The 13,334-nt window shown below is 36.0% G+C and overlaps 1 protein-coding gene across 4 annotated transcripts in view; it reads left to right on the forward strand.

Moving 5' to 3' along the window:
• The window catches only part of RASAL2 (RAS protein activator like 2), a 396,742-nt gene that overhangs the window by 212,919 nt on the left and 170,489 nt on the right, over positions 1-13,334 (forward strand). The gene's annotated exons all lie outside the window — the stretch shown is intronic.

The following is a 13,334-nucleotide window of genomic DNA, read 5'->3' on the forward strand; positions in this document are numbered from 1 at the left end:
AACATCATTTACTGTTAAGTAAGTACTTTAAAATATAGTACGTTAACCAAGAATTAGAGATCATTAGAAAGTTTTATTCTTTATAACCAAGTGGCAGCAAAGTTATTTTACAGAGAGAAGATTTATCTGAGCGCTAGTTGGTTTCTGTAAACTCCTAGGCAAGCCGGATGATGTGTTGTTTCTGATTTTACTGCTTGGCTTTAAATTTTGAAAGAACATTAGGTGATCTTATTGAGGCACTGAGATTCACTGGGGAGCCAGTTTTGGTTGGAAACTTAGTATTGAATGGTTTGTGCCCTGTTCACACAGCTCCTGGTGTTGTCTTGTATACTGTAATGTCAGATTAGGCTAGTTTAGCTGAGCTAATTTTATATGACCCATGTAAATTATATTCAGGACTGTGGTTGGAGTGGGTGACAGAAGGGAGACATCAAAAAACCCCACTTGAGTTGTTATATACTAAAGGAATTAATGTCAATATCAAAGCTGCTCTTTCCCTGTTTCCTACCAAATGATTCTGTTTGGTGTTTTGCATGCTTACCAATGGATATTTAAATAATTAGACCAGTCAGGTAATTTTAAGTGAACATAATTAAGATTAAATAAAATAATGAAAGAATTTGAAAAGTAGGAGTTGCTTTGGTGTTTTGCATTGTGGTATTATTGTTTGCTTAGTGAACCTAGACATTTAGTCATAGACATTTAGTAGGTAGATGAAACAGAATCATTTATTGTCTCTATGTTTGTTAGTATGGATAATTTTGTGATTTTGTTGTATTTTTGAAAATCAGGGTTTTGGTTTTTTTGTTTGTTTTTGCCTTTTCCTTCATTTCCTTTCATTTTCTAAATGGAGCTCAGATTCTTAGTCAGAATTTGAATCCTTTAGCTCTCTTTTTATCCTGTGACATTTATTGCTTTTCTAGACATTAGTCAGGTTAGCAAACACTTTTCTCCAAGGGGTCATACTTGGAAAAATCAAATTTTCCTCGCATTCATTGTACTTCTTTAGCATGTGTTGAAACCAATTTAGGTGTGGGCTTAAATTATATTGCAAACCTTCCTGGATGTAACCATTTTATAGCCTGTTTGTATTTCACATACAAGTTCTATGTGAATTGGACTAGCTCAGAGTCACCTTCTTTCAACTCCTTTGCTGTCATTATTTGTAATGTTATGTTGATGCCTCTCTTTGCCACTTCTCTAGGGTCCTTTGACTATTCACACTTTGATCCACAAAAGTCAACTGATTTTTGAGGAACTGTAATTGTAGTCTGAATAACTATTATGACTTTATAGGAGAGAAATATGTAGTAAATTGTTAAATGTCTCCAACATTCCAGGTACAGGTCCAAAAGACAAACTAAGATGAGGTGGCCAAGATGTGTAGTCCAGAGCCAATCCTCCACCTTCTGTCCTTGACAACAAGTCTGGCAGCCGCCTTGACTCATGGCAGTCCATGATCATTTTTGGAGTGGATGTCCTAAATTAGCATTAGGAGCTATGGCCCATAAATATTAGAGAGAAAAAGACTACTTTTAGAGCCATTCTTCCTTATATGCCAATCTAATGTTGAATTAGATAATTATTCTGTTGTTCTATTTTTATTTCTCAGTGGTTTGTCTTGAGGCAAAATTTCCTGCTGTCAGCTATTTAATTGAGCAATTGCTATATATGTAACATTTATGCCAGTCCCTAAGAATGAAAAGAGATAGAGATAAGATTTCTGCCTTTAGAAAATTCTTACTTAGTTAGGAAGATAGATTATTGATGCCTATTCATAGTATATACTATTGTTGTTGTATATTGTGTGGCTTTTATTGATTTTTATTTTTTAAAAACATTCATTTATGTGACAAATAATTATTGAGTGTCGACTATGTGCCAAATGCTGTTTTGGGAACTTGAGATATAGCAGTGAAAAAAAAAGTAGACAAAAACCTCTCCCTTAGTGGAGCTTACATTCTCTTGAGTAGTGACAGACAATAAGCAAGAGTAATAAGTAAAATATATACTGTGCTAGAAGGTGATAAGTACAGAGAAAAAAATAAAGTAGGGATCAGGGATAGGAAGTGTCAGGGAAGTACAATTTTAGCTAAGGTGACCAAGGAATGCCCCACTGTTGAGTGACATGTGACTAAAAATTTGATAAAAGTGTGGATATAATGCATGTGGATACCTGTGAGTGAGGGGTTTCACTCGGGAACAGCTAGTATAAAGTAGGAATATGCTAAGAGTGTTGCAGGAACAGCATAGAGGCCAATGAGACTGGAACGGAATGAACAAGGGCGAGAGTAGTTGGAGATGACATCATTGAGCTCTTTGGCAAGCAGATCATAAAGGTTTTGTAGGTCATCGTAGGAGCTTTGGCTTTTACTCTGGGAGGTGGGGAGCCACTGACCTCTATACTGAGACTAGGGAAGCAAGAATGGGAGTTTAGAAACTAATTAGGGTGCTATTGCAATAATCTAGACAAGACATGGTAGAACTTGGGCCATAATGGTAGTAGTGGAAGGGCTGAGAAGTGACCAGATTATATTTGAAGGTGGAGCCAACAAGCCAGTTCGCTGGTTGGATTGGATGTGGGAAGTGAGAAACAGAAGAGTGAAGAATTTTGGCTAGAGCAGCCGGAAGAATGAAGTTATTTTTTAAAATAAGGAACACTGGGAGAAGCAAGTTTGAAAGTGGGACTGCCAGGAGCTCAGTTTGGACATCTTAAGTTTGAGGATCTTATTAGATACACAGATAGAAATAAGAGAGTCTGGAAATTAAGGGAGAAGTACAGACTGGAGATACAGATTCAGGCTTTTAGCAAATAGATGGTGTTTGAAGCCGTGAGATTGAGTGAGATCATCAAGGGAAGTGCATTTAGGTAGAAGAGAAAAGCTCAACACTAAGCCCTGGAACATTTAGAGGTTAGGAAGATGAGGAAGCATTAGTAAAGGATGGACCAGAGAAAGAGAATGAAAATATAGAATTTTGTTTCCAAATAAGTAAGTCAAGTCTGTGGGGAAGCCCTTCTGTTTTTGCAGGGTTCTTTCCCTTTGCAAGCTCTGCATTCTCTTTGTTCCTCACCAGTAGAGGAACCCCAAGGAGGACAGATCAGTTTTTGCAGATGTAAAACCATGGCATACATTTTGATTTCAGGTGTGAGGCAGTCAGCTATGGAGAAATGCCCACTCGTGAAAAACATGCACCGTTTATTCTACCTCAGAGAATTCATAAAAGAAAAGAGCCCTGTGAATATAAAGGATCTGTGAAGAACTTTTGTTAGTGGCTGCCAATTTACCGTCCTTCAGAGACTTCAAACTGGTGAAAAAACATGAATGTAAAAAGGATGGGAAGGCCTCTATTTCTGCCTCACACATTGTTCAACATGAGCAAATTCATAGTGATGGGAAACCTAATAAATGTCAAGAACTTAGAAGAAAAAAGTGTGTGTGAAGAGGCAGAGTGGGGAGTGGTTAAGCCCAGAATGTCCTTCTCACTCGCTAGTTCTCAGTCTCTTGCATTCAGCAGCTTACAGATTACCCAAAATACAAAAAATTTATATTTACCCTGGCATTTGACACAGATTTTGATACAGCAAATTTTTTTCCATTGAAAATGAGATATTTTCTTAAGGCATATGAACATCTGGCCTGAAGCACCCATTTCCAAATTTAGAAAACCTAGAAAAAACTATTTTCCCCTGGTAACAATATCCAGATTTTAATTTATTCATAAAAAAAGATTTTTCAAATTGAAACCATGCAAAAGCATGATTTACTGAATTTTCAAAAGGAAATTACTTCTTCAGATGGTAGGGTCTTTGCATACAAACAGTACAGGGAGGTATATAAATTGACCACATGAACTAGAACGAGTAGATATTCATATTCAATGTAAATATAACTTACATGAATTCAACTTTTTTTTAAAAGCCACTGGACACCTTTCAAGAACACTGTTAAATAGAGGAAAAGTGAATGCTGAACAGTGGACAACATTTTTGTGACACATACATTTATAGAAGAAAATGTGTCTCTACTACTGCATGTTGTCTGCTGCCTGGCTGGGGGATAGCACAAAGGTGAATTGAGAAACTTGTCCAATCTGGTTGTTGTGTTTCTTCGACATTCCAGTAAAGTTAATGCTTTGATGCCCAAATGGGCAAAGCAAAGTCAGAGCCTGAAGTGAGCAAGACCCTTGTTTGCAGGTGATGTCAGAAACGTGATAATAAAGCTGGTTTAATGAGAAAGTGCAAACACTCATAAGTGCATGCTTTCTCAATTCTCAAAAACAATGTTCAAATTGAACTGACACATTCAAAACCAAGCATCTAGTAATTCAAGGCTGCAGAGATCTCCATGCCTCTATTTTATTACATTGAGATAAAATCTTAACAGTACCCCATGATCTTACTTACAAAATCTCTGGATTTTTAAAAAACTGTGCCTATGATATCCCATTTGTTTCATTATCATGGAGTCCCCAAAACCCAGAAATATCTGGTAAATGTACTTAAAATTATAATTTCACATAGTATGCCTTTGATACACGTTAGCAAGCATAGGAAAAAAATATTAGAAGTCTTTTAGAGTCAAAGGTAGCTGTGCGAAATTTTCATGTTTATGTAAATGAAGAAGTCAAGCAGAAAATCTAAAATAACACCACCAAAAAAAAGGGAAAGTAAACTGGAAAAAATTTGAGGAAAAACCAGCCTTGCACCTATGTTTTCCTAAGTTTATTGACCCAAGTGATGAAAATTTGAGGAAATTTTAAAAAAAAGGAATATTAAAAAGCAGCATATACTAAGACATTTATAAAATTATTGAAAAGGATAACTCATTTAATCAAAATTATTAGAGGATATTGATTATTCAAATCTTAGCTTTAACCCTGACCGTCTCTGTTAAATTAGGCTGAGGTCTAACTTTATGTGTAAACTAATGACTCTTTTTATTCCCAAGACGTTCACTATTAGGAGTATTGATGTATTTTCAAGATGCTAGAGTCTTCTATAAAAATACAAGGTGGTAATGATAATATTGAAAAAAAGGGAAATGAGAGTAATGAAGATTTAATATTACAAGAAACATATCCTTCCATTTTTCAAATAATAGAATTTTATTTTTTCACATTAATTTTATTTTTTTTAATTTTTATTTTGTATTGGAACATGTTTGATTAATAATGTTGTATTAGTTTCAGGTGTACAGCAAAGTGATTCAGTTATACATATACATGTATCTATTCTTTTTCAAATTCTTTTCCCATTTAGGTTATTGCAGAATATTGAGCCACGTTCCATGTGCTATACAGTAGGTCTGTGTTGGTTATCTATTTTAAATATAGCAGTGTGTACATGTCAATCCCAAACTCCCAATCTATCCCCACCACCCACCCTTCCCCACTGGTAACCATAAGTTTGTCCTGTAAGTCTGTGAGTCTGTTTCTGTTTTGTAAATAAGTTCACTAAATAATAGAATTTTAAATGGTGATAAATAATGACTGTGTATGGTAGCACTCATTATTTAAATTGACTATTAAATTTATATATATAAAAGTATTTGTGATTATATATCCTTCGCTGTGTAAAAAGCATTTTAGTTTGATGTAGTTCCATTTCTTTATTTTTGCTTTTGTTTCCTTTGCCTAAAGAGACAGATCCAACAACTACTGCTAAGAACAATGTTAAAAAGCATACTGCCTATGTCTTCTTCTAGGAGTTTCATGGTCTTAGGTCTTACATGTAGGTCTTTAATCCATTTTGAGTTTATTTTTGCATATGGTGTGAGAAAGTAGTCCAGTTTGAATCTTTTGCATGTGGCTGTTCAGTTTTCCCAACACCGTTTATTGAAGAGGCTATCTTTTCCCTATTATATATTTTTGCCTCCTCTGTCATTGATTAAGTGACCATATAAGCATGGGTTTATTTCTCTTACATTGATCTATATGTCTCTTTTTGTGCCAGTCCTATACTGTTTTGATTGCTGTAGCTTGTAGTATAGTTTGAAATCAGGGAACGTGATACCTCCAGCTTTGTTCTTCTTTCTCAATATTGTTTTGGCTATTTGAGGTCTTTTGTGTTTTCATACAAATTTTCGGATATTTTGTTCTATTTCTGTGAAAAATGTCATTGGTATTTTGATAGGGATTGCATTGAATCTATAGATTGTTTTGGAGAATATGGTCATTTAAAAAATATTAATTCTTCCCATCTGTGAGCACGGTATATCTTTTCATTTGTCCATGTTGTCTTTAATTTCTTTCAGCATTATCTTATAGTTTTCTGACTACAAGTCTTTTAATCCTTAGTTAGATTAATTCCAAGGTATTTTATTCTTTTTGATACAATTGTAAATGGGATTGTTTTCTCAATGTCTCTTTCTGATAGTTTGTTATTAATGTATAGAAATGCATCAGATTTCTTATGTTAATTTTGTAGTCTGCAACTTTACCAAATTCATTTATTAGTTCTAATAGTTTTTTTTGGTGGCATCTTTAGGATTTTCTATATATAGTATCATGCCATCTACAAGCAGTGACTGTTTTACTTCTTCCTTTCCAATTTGGATTCCTTTCATTTCTTTTTTTCTTGCCTGCTGTGGCTGGGACTTCAAGTACTGTGTTGAATAAAAGTGGACAGAGTGGGCATCCTTGTCTTGTTCCTGATCTTAGAGGAAATGCTTTCAGCTTTTCACTGTCTTGTATGATATTGACTCTGGGTTTGTCATATATGGCCTTTATTATGTTGAGGTATGTTCCTTTATACCCACTATGTTGAGAGTTTCTATCATAAGTGGATGTTGAATTTTGTTGGAAGCTTTTTCCTGCATCTGTTGAGATGATTGTATACTTTTTATTTTGAGTTTGTTAATGTGGTGTATCACATTGATTGACATGCAGGTATTGAACTATCCTTGCTTCTCTGGGATAAATCCCACTTCATTGTGGCATATAATCCTTTTATTGTATTGTTGAATTTGGTTTGCTAATATTTGCCAAGGATTTTTGCATGTTATGTTCGTCAGTGATATTGTCCTGTAATCTTTTTTTTCTTTTTTTTTGGTCGTGTCTATCTGATTTTGTTATCAGGGCAATGGTGGCCTTGTAGAATGTATTCAGAAGCATTCCTTTCTCTTCAATTTTTGGGAATAGTTTAAGAAAGGTGTTAACTCTTTAAATGTTTGGTAGAATTCACTTGTGAAGCCCTCTGGCCCTGGACATTTGTTTGTTGGTAGTTTTTAAAAAATTACGGATTCAGTTTCCTTCCTGGTAATCAGTATGTTCATATTTTCTGTTTCTTCCTGATTCAGTCTTGGGAGATAGTACATTTCTAGGAATTTGTTCATTTCTTCTAGGTTGTCCATTTCATTGGCATATAATTGTTCATAGTAATCTCATGGTCTTTTGTATCTCTGTGTGGTCAATCATAACTTCTTTCACTGCTGATTTCATCTATTTGGTACCTCTCTTTTTATTCGTATTCTTTATGAGTCTGGCTAAAGGTTTATCAATTTTTGTTTATCTTTTCCAAGAACCTTCTCTTAGTTTCATTGATCTTTTCTTTCTTTCTTTTTTTTTAGTCTCCTTGTATTTCTATTCTGATCTTTATGATTTCTTTCTTTCTCCAGTCTTTGGGTTTTTCTTGTTCATTCTTTTTTCCTAGTTGTTTTAAGTGTAAGGCTAGATTATTTATTTGAGATTTTTCTTGTTTCTTGAGGTAGGCTTGTATCACTGTAAACTTCCCTCTTAGAACTGCATCCCGTAGATTTTGGATCATTTTATTTTCATTTTCATTTGTCTCCAGGTATTTTTTGACTCTTTGATTTCTTCAGTGATCCATTGATTGTTTAGTAACATATTGCTTAGCCTCCATATGTTTGTGTTTTTTGCAGTTTTTTTCTTGTGGTTGATTTCTAGTCTCATACTGTTGTGTTCGGAAAACATGCTTGATATGATTTCAGTCTTCTTAAACATAAAATATCTTAAATATATTTGTCTGTGGCCTAGGACGTGATCTACCTCAGAGAATGTGTCATGTGCACTTGAAAGGTGTGTGTATTCTGCTGCTTTTAGATGGACTATTCTATGTATATATCTATTACATTCAAATAGTTAATGTGTTATTTAAGACCAATGTTTCCTTATTGATTATCTGTCTGGATGATTTATCCACTGAGGTAAGTGGGGTATTAAAGTCTCCTACTATGATTGTCTTACTGTCATTTTTCCCTTTAATGTTTGCTAATATTTGCTTTATGTATTTAGGTGCTCCTGTGTTGGATGCATATGTATTTACAAGTGTTACGTCTTCTTGTTGGATTGATCCCTTTATCTTTATGTAATGTCTTCTTTGTCTCTTGTTACAGTCTTTGTCTTAAAGTGTATTTTTTCTGATGTAAGTATTGCTACCCTGGCTTTCTTCTCATAGAATTTAGTGTTATGTTTGTATTCCTTTCTCTCATTTTGGTGTGTATCTATTATATATTTTTGGTTTGTAGTTACCATGAAGTTCATATGTAACAACCTGTCTATATGTGATTATTTTAAGTTGATGGTCTCTCTTTTTTTTTATTTTTAGCTTTTTATTATGAGAATTTTCAAACACAAAGTTGAATAATGCAATACACATCCATGTGCCCATTACAGAACTTCATCAATTGTCATCATTTTGCTAATCTTGCAGAAACAAGTGTTAATTATAATCAGAGATAAAACAGGATTCAAACTTTGTGGAAAACAGTAAAATATACTTTTTTACCAACAGTCAAATGGTGAAGATGGGCAAAATCATCTCATGGTGCAACATGGTAAAGTAAATAGAGGGTTAAGGTCCTTAATAGAAGGATGCGTCTTGCATGAAAGGAGGTGGGACATATTTTATAGGCCCCTCTTCATGCTGCAGGAAGATTAAGTTGATGATCTCTTAAGTTCGAACACATTTTAACCACCCTACATTTAACACCACCCCCCGACATTTAATGTTTGTGACATCATATTTTACATCTTATGTTTTGTCTATCCCTTAACTACTTATTGTAGATATAGATGATTTTACTACTTTTGTCTTGTAACCTTCCTACCAACTTTGTACGTGGTTGATTTACTACCTTTACTGTATGTTTGCCTTTACAAATGAGATTTTTCCTTTTGTAATTTTCATATTTCTAATTGTCATCTTTTCTCTTCCCCTTAGTAAAGTCTTTGAAACATTTTTTGTAAGACCAGTTTAATGATGATGAGCTCTTTTGGCTTTTGCTTTTTTGTAAAACTCTTTATCTCTCCTTTAAATCTGAATGATAGCCTTGCCAAGTAGAGGATTCTTAGTTGTAAGGGTTTTTTTCCATCACTTTGAAAATATCATGCCACTCCCTTCTGGCCTGCAAAGTTCTTGCTGAAAAGTCAGCTAATAGTCTAATGCCGGGGTCCCCGATCCCCAGGCTGCGGACCGATACCGCTCCTGGCCTGTTAGGAACTGAGCTGCACAGCAGGAGGTGAGCGGCGGGCGAGCAAGCGAAGCTTCATCTGCCGCTCCCCATGGCTCCCCATCGCTCACATTACCTCCTGAACCATCCCCTGCATCACTCACATTACCACCTGAACTACCACCCCCCCCATCCATGCAAAAATTGTCTTCCACAAAACCAGTCCCTAGTGCCAAAAAGGTTGGGGACCACTGGTCTAATGGTTGTTCCTTTGTACCTAACTAGTTGCTTTTCTCTTGCTGCTTTTAAAATTTTCTTGTTACCTTTAATTTTTGCCCTTTTAATTATAATGTGTCTTGTTGTAGATCTCTTTAGGTTCATTTGTTTTGGACTCTCTGTGCTTCCTGGGCTTGGATATTTGTTTCCTTTCCCAGGTTAGGGAAGTTTTCAGCTATTATTTCCTCAAATAAGTTCTCTGTCGCCCTCTCTCTCTTTCTTCTCCTTTTGGTACCCCTATAATGTAAATGTTAGTATGCTTGATGTTGTCTCAGAGGTATCTTAAAAACTATCCTTATTTTTTTTAATTCTTTTTTGTTCAGCTTGGGTGATTTCCACTACTCTGTCGTTCAGTTCACTGAGCTGCTCCTCTGTATCATCAAATCTACTTTTGATTCCTTCTAGTATATTTTTTATTTCAGTTATTGTAGTCTTCAGCTCTGTTTGGTTCTTCTTTGTATTTTCTAACTCTTTGTTAAACACTTCACTGTGTTCATCCATTCTTCTCCCAAGTTCATTGAGCATGTTTATGATCATTACCTTGAACTCTTTATTGGGTGGATCGCTTATGTCTTCTTTGCTTAGTTTTGCTTCTGGGATTTTTGTCTTGTTCCTTTGTTTGGAACATCTTCTATCTCCTTGTTTTGCCTAATTCTCTTTCTCTGTATTAGGTAGGTCAGTTACATTTCCCAATTTTGGGTAAGTGGCCTTATGTAGGAGACATCCTATGAGGCCCAGCAAGACACTCCCCTCTGGTCACGAGAGCTATGTACTCTAGGGGTGTCCCCTGTGTGGGCTCCATGGGCCCTTCTGTTGTGTTGGAGCTGACTATGATGGGTGGGCTGATAGGCAGGGCTGGCCCTTAGCCCAAAAGGCTGCCAGGCCGTGCCTCATTCAGTGGCTCCCAGCCTATTGGTCCTAAAGCCATTTTTTAAATTTCACTCTTATAAGCTAGATTTAGATTAACAGCTAAATCATTTCTTAAATCGGTAAACTGAGGAAATCGGTTCTGAGTCAAGGTATCAGACCACAGTCTCTTCTAAGTTATAAGTGGATGTTTAGATTCCTGATTTGCTCTTTTATCTTCCTCCCCACCCTCATCATGGAATAGTGCAGATTAGTTCAGTTTTGTGAAAGGTGATTCCAAGGCAGTGCTGCCCATCTGGTTGTGCAAATTATGTGTTGCCCAGCAACTAGGGGTACATGTCATCTAATTCTCATTGTTGATTTGTCCTTATTTTATAAAATGTCCAGCAGATGGCAGTAAGGTGTCTTAAATAAAAAATTCCTTTTCTGATTCAGTTAAGTCATTTGTATAGGCTACTGTCAGGGTTGCTGTAAATCCAGAAGACCTGGGGAAGGAGAAATTGTGAAGGAAGTCAGTGTTTAACTGTGGACCAGCTACTTGCTAAGTTTAGAAACTATATCATATCTTAATATTTAAGTTAGTCTAACACACTTTTTTTTTAACTTAAATAAAATACATTCTATTCTTCAACTTTGACTGTATACTTTTATAACAATCTGGAAGGTCAGGCTAGAATTTTCAAATTTGGTCCCATGTCATGAGAGGCCCTACAAACAGGCATGTGGACATCCTGGCTGATACATTCAAGCTCTGTTGGGGTTGGTGCCCCAAAACACCAACCAAGTAGAGCCCTCTAAAATGTGATGCCCAGGCGAGGGGCCTCTCTCGACCAGTCCTAAGGCAATATTAACCTTAGTAAACCACGATGGTAGTTGGAGAATTGGGTGGGAATAGTAATGAGTGGCATCAGGAATGGTTTTTGATTCAGCCTGGACTTCTGAAGAGAAAAATGGTGGATTGAACATAAGCATATAATTTGTATTCCTCACAGAAACTCCACTACAACTATAGTAAAGGGATATTCTTTTAAAGGCATGATCCTTCAAGGATAAGGAGAATGGCAAAGAAGAAAACAACCACAAAAAACAATAATACATAATAATAAATTGAAAGCTGGAAAGCAAATGGAGTGTGGTAAATGACCTAGCTGACCTGAGAAAGCCAAATCTTAATCTAGCAACAAAGAAAGCCAAGAACCAACCAGATTTTACCTCAGAATCTTCAAATAGCTCAGGAATCGATGGCACCAGGAACACATAGTAGTAGATCCCTCAGTCTTCTCCTCTCCCCCAGACCACTGAATCGTTGCTCTTCCTGCACCCATCTCTACCCTAATGGAAGGCTGTAGGTTAATTCTCTGAGGGAGAAAACTCAAGGGTCTCTGGACTGGGTTATACCAGGCAAAGTTGAGAGCACAGGGCACTCTACCAAATACAAGGGAATAAAATGAACACCTGCATACTGAATGATGAGACCCCTCCACCTGTCTCCCTCACTTGCCTTTTACCCTCCAGGCAGGAGATCAGTGCCATGTGGATACTTAACCAGCCCAAGAGGAAAGACGTAAGGACACTGACATTCCCAAAGCTAGTAGTCATCAGAGGGAAAGCCTCTAGCTTGAAAGAAAAAATCCAAAACAAATAAAAAAAAAAAGGAAAAAGAAACTTGGAGGAACAGAGATATTCAGGGAATAGAAAACTTAAAAAAAATATATGATTATTTTCAGAGAGAGAAAATATTACATACGTGAGACAAGAACTGAATGTTACACAAAGCCAAAATGCTGCTGTGTATTAAAAAAAAATTGTAACAGAAATAAAACTCAGTAGAAGTGTTGGAAGATGACAATGAGGAAATATCCCAGAAAGTAGAGGAAAAAAAAGATAAAATAATTAGAGTATCAGTTTAGGAAGTCAAAACAATGAGTTCCAGAAAAAGAAAAACAAGGGGAGGAAATCACTAGCAAAATAATTTAAGAAAATTCCCACAACTGAAGGATATGAGGTTCCAGATTGAAAGGAATTACTAAGTGCCTATGACAAGGCACATTTTTGGGAAATTTCAATTTGTCTCTGATGACAAAGAGGCCGTTTTACAAACTGCCAAAGAAAGGAAAAACAGATTACAAACTAAGGATCAGAAATCAGAATGGCTTCAGACTTCTATCAGCAGTTTCAGAAGCTAGAAAACAATGAGGAATGCCCTCAGTCTTCTGATGGAAGATTATTTCAATATAGAATTCTGTGTTTAGCTGTAAGTCATGAATTGCACATGAGGATAAAATAAAGACATTTTCAGACATACAAGGTTAAAAAAATTACCTGCTACACATCATTTCTCCTGAGGCTAATGGGATACATTGTTAACCATGAACGAGCAGGATGTGGGATATAGGATAGGAGATCCAGTTCAGGGGAGAGACGGAGGGTGCAGAGGGAACCCGGTTACATAGCTCGGTAGCAGCCGCAGAGTGATGACAGCCAGTTCAGACTGGAGCAGTCAGAAGGCTGTCGTGAAGACTCCTCCAAGAAGACCAAATTGATATAACTGAATTAATTGAAACAACAGGAAACGAATATGGGATCAAATTGACAATAAGGACATAGAAATCTCAGCAAATAAATGATGACAATAACTAAAGCAAGTTTCCATGCTTGTTCAATACTAGTTGTAATGTCCTCTTAGACTTGAGGTGATAAGCAACATAAATAAATGCTTTTATGACTAAAGCCAGCTTCCTCCCACTTTATTATAAGTATTTAATTCATAAAATTTACTCT

This window comes from Balaenoptera acutorostrata, chromosome 1 (assembly GCF_949987535.1).
Source record: "Balaenoptera acutorostrata chromosome 1, mBalAcu1.1, whole genome shotgun sequence".
Taxonomy (NCBI): Eukaryota; Metazoa; Chordata; class Mammalia; order Artiodactyla; family Balaenopteridae; genus Balaenoptera; species Balaenoptera acutorostrata.